Genomic DNA, 4,281 nt, shown 5'->3' with positions numbered 1-4,281 from the left:
GAGCCTCAGCGGCCTCAGACCCTAGGACCCACGTATGTTCTCAGCGTGGAGTATCTCCCGTGCTCCAACCTCCCTCCACGTGCCCAGGACACCCAGAGGGGCTTGAGTGCGGAGCATCACAAACCGCTTCAGTTCATTAGAACATCGGAATTCTATTTGAATGTGTTTTGAAAATACGTGTTTTCATTCATTAGGGTACCAACAAACATAAAGCTTCTGTCACTTACATTTCCATACATCTTTAAACCCACCAGTAGTTTCCTTCAGACTCCAAAGTTTCAGCTCTTGATAGGACCATCCAGCAGTATGGTCTCTCCCATGAACATGAATGTGAGCTCCATGGAAGCAGAAAACTTGTGTGCCTGGGGAGTGCTTGGTACAGAGAAGACCCTCAAATAGTTACTGAATGAATAGATACATCTTGTGATGGTCTCAGTTTTCCTAAATCCTCATGAAAGTTTAAATGGAAGCTTAATTCTGTAAGTTTGACACCTGAGTATCCTTTCCTGTAGCCATTCTAATATCCATTTTCATGTCCCTGGGGCCAGAAAAATATTATGATTTTATTATTCATATAATTGTTAGTAATGCAGTTAGTGTCTGCTGTCCAGAGACATTTATGGCAGGCATGGGAAGCTATAATGTGCTTGGTTATTCTTTCAATCTCCTGAAGAGGTCAAAGCTGGAGTGTCTTCAAGGCAAATACAGGCTCTTATTAAATAACTAACATTTCCTCATGGAATAAATGCAAATCTATATGAACCTGCAAAAATCCCTTTGGCAATAACACCATTAGTGTCTTAACTGTCAAAAAGAATTGAAAAAGAAGAGTGGTGTTTAATAAGCATACAGTTAGGTACATTGTAGGTGGAAATTCTCACCTACCAGGTCACTTAGCCATGAGACCAGCTCTGCGCTGATGCTGGACAGTTCCCGAGGCTTCCTTCCAAGACATCTTCCCTCCCTAGCTTTAAGTGCTCCAGACTGGAGATCGTCCCATCTCCCTTGAGGGGCTCTTCCATGGCATCTGAGAGATCATCACTGAGACATTTCTTATTTTCATATTTTTACTCCAAATTAGCCCCTTGGGTGACCCTGGACAATTCTGAGGGGTGATGCCTTTTCAGACACTTGCAAGTGGTCCCTGTTCCCTCGCAGACATCACAGAGGAGGTCCTGCCTCCCTGTCCATGCCCTCTGAGACATGTTTTGATTTTGCAACTTTAAACAAATTGCACAGACCCGAAGAACTGTGGAAGCTGATGACTAAAGCTTTGCTCTTTGCAAATGTGGTCCATTTTGCCTATTCAGGCTTTCTTGAGATATCGGCCCCTCTAGCCACTTGCTCGTTTTCTCTGTAATTCCTTAGAGAGCTGAATTGCCGTCTTCGGTAAATTCATTTGAACAAATTCATTACCCTGTTCTCTTCTCCTTCTGCCATCATCCATACTAGGTGATTTGCATAAAGCTTTTTTTATTCCCAATTATTCTTTTTTTAAACAAGGGCCTAATTTACAAGATTTTTATTATTTTATTACTAAACAACTTTACCTCACTTTTCTTGTTAAACTCCAGTGTTTAGGGGGAAAATTGTGAAATGTGTTGGCAGGCCTGTTTAAGCTACATTTAAAAGGAAATTAAGGGGCGCCTGGGTGGCTCAGTCGGTTGGGCGTCTGCCTTCGGCTCGGGTCGTGATCCCAGGGTCCTGGGATCGAGCCCCGCATCGGGCTCCCTGCTCAGCAGGAGGCCTGCTTCTCCCTCCCCCACTCCCCCTGCTTGTGTTCCCTCTCTCGATGTCTCCCTCTCTGTCGAATAAATAAATAAAATCTTTAAAAAATAAAAAATAAAAAAATAAAAGGAAATTAAAATCATGTTTTGACAGCTTTTTTAGAGATGAGGAGGAGGCAATACACATTGCCCACAGACTAAATTAACCTATGGTTTATGGGAATAAAGATGCTACTATCATTCTCAACAACAGTGAGAGCACGTTGGGGCTCAGAGCATTTGGAACTGGGGAAAAAACTACTGGCAGTAATGGATAAATATTTTAAATCTTACATGGAGAGGACTAGAAGTATGATTTAAAGCAGGGTGGTTTGTTTTGTTACACCTTGACCCCCTTGTCAAGCTTGTCTTTTCTCTTATTTCCTTCTTTCCAAATATATTTGCACATTTAGAAATCCTTATGGTTTCTTCGACTGTTGAACAAAAAACAGAGACTCTTCGTGACAAAGGTAAACATAATGCAAAATGAGTTTAACCATGCAGTTAGGCTACATCTATAGTTTGATACATATTATACAATATTATATGATCACTCTTCTTCCATTCTTCCTATATCTTTTAGTAGAATGAGTAGAGTCAACGTTAGTTCATCGAGGCTTCTGACTCTGGCTCAGTCTTGCTGGCCAGAGATGGACTACGATGACAATGACAATAATGGTGGTAATAGTAACAGGGAACATGGATAGAGCACCTACTACCTAACCAGACACTGAGTTAAGTGCTTTAATCCTCACAACAATCAGGGAAATAGAAACTATTGTTTTTCCTATTTTACAAATGAGGACACTAAGACACAGAGGGGTTAGATAATCTTCATACGCAAAAATATCTACTTCCTTATAGAGGAGCTTGGATTTAAACCCAGACATTGAAACCCAGGATTTAAAGCCCAAATGCTCAGGGTGCCTGGGTGGCTCAGTTGGTTAAGCGACTGCCTTGGGCTCAGGTCATGATCCTGGGGTCCTGGGATCGAGCCCCACATTGGGCTCCCTGCTCAGTGGGGGGCCTGCTTCTCCCTCTCCCTCTGCCTGCCATTTCCCCTGCTCTCGCTCTGTCAAATAAATAAATAAAATCTTAAAAAAATAAAAAATAAAAAATCTCTCTGTCAAATAAATAAATAAAATCTTTTAAAAAATAAAATAAAGCTTGAATGCTCTACCACTATCCTTAACTACTCTTTTGGTGAAACTGGGGGTCAATTTCACAAATAACAAATAATATGAAAAAACAAACAAACAAACAAAACAACAACAACAAAAAAACAAATAATATATATTGACTTATGTTTTCTAAGGCACCCGGAAGTCACATCTACTTATTAAATAACATTATAATGAGCATTTCTACAATATTATGAGAGCTAGAGATATAGGCCAAAAACAAATACCTCCCTCCCACATCACCACCACAACAACCCAATTTGTATATAAAGTTGAGGTAAAATTAACCAAAGCTCAGAAAAAGCTCAGGATGTTCAGAAAAGATAAGCAGGATGAAACCAGACTGCACTTCCACAAGGGGAGCTACAGGCCTCTGTTGGCACCAAATCCACTCAAGTTAACACACAATGTAAAAGTTCTAGACCTACAATAAAAACAAAAACAAAAACAAAACTGACCTCTGGAAAGCAGTAAATTTGCCAATTGGGATAGATCTTTGCAAGGCCGAGTAAATGACCTAGTTCAATGTCCTGCTGATTGGGTTAAGATATATGCAAATCATTTCAATATGGAAGATTGGTCCTACCTTCTTCATTACCATCATGAAGATGTAGAAGCACCAGACCAAGAGAACACAGGCTTGGTCTCCTCTATCCAGGCTCTAGACTCTGTCCAGACCACTTCTCATGGAGCAGACAGGTACTAAGGAGAGATAGTCCTGAAATTGTAATCTCCTTCAAATATCTAAACATTTTGCTTTGCCCCTTGTCTGACCAGGCAGATGCTGTGATTCTTTTTATGTTTCTTTGAACATTATATCAGCAAGACTCCTGAGCCAAGGCCAGTCTTAAGCAGGAACAAGACTTCACCGTTTATTCCATGCCCTATTTCCCCACAGTCACTTAAAAAATCTTCCAATGTTACAAAACACACCACTTTTTAATCAATCAGTGACTTTTTATCCCAAGGAGCATCCTTTTACCAATTGTATACAACACGCTCCTCCTGAGATTAGTAATTATAACTTGGGCTGGTTTATTTAGTTTATCATTTTGGGGACAAGATACCAAACAATGGAGTAGGGTTGCAGATACCAGTTACTTAAAAAGCTAGGTCAGCGAACAAAGGGTCTAGGAATGAAGCTATGGAACAACATAGTGGGATGTCTCTGTGACACTGTTTGCTGACTGACTGAAACTCTGCATATATCAAGTTGATCTTTGATCCTGTCCAAGGGAGCTTATTGCTAAAATACCTAAAACAATTTGTGTTTACTTTTACCCTCAATAACCCACTTCCAACGCATGGACCTTCAACAACATATTATCAAAATA

This window comes from Mirounga leonina, unplaced genomic scaffold (genome assembly GCF_011800145.1).
Source record: "Mirounga leonina isolate KUSES-001 unplaced genomic scaffold, KU_Mleo_1.0 Mir_82, whole genome shotgun sequence".
Classification (NCBI taxonomy): Eukaryota; Metazoa; Chordata; class Mammalia; order Carnivora; family Phocidae; genus Mirounga; species Mirounga leonina.
The sequence above is the reverse complement of the archived record's forward strand: the minus strand, read 5'-3'. Positions refer to the sequence as shown.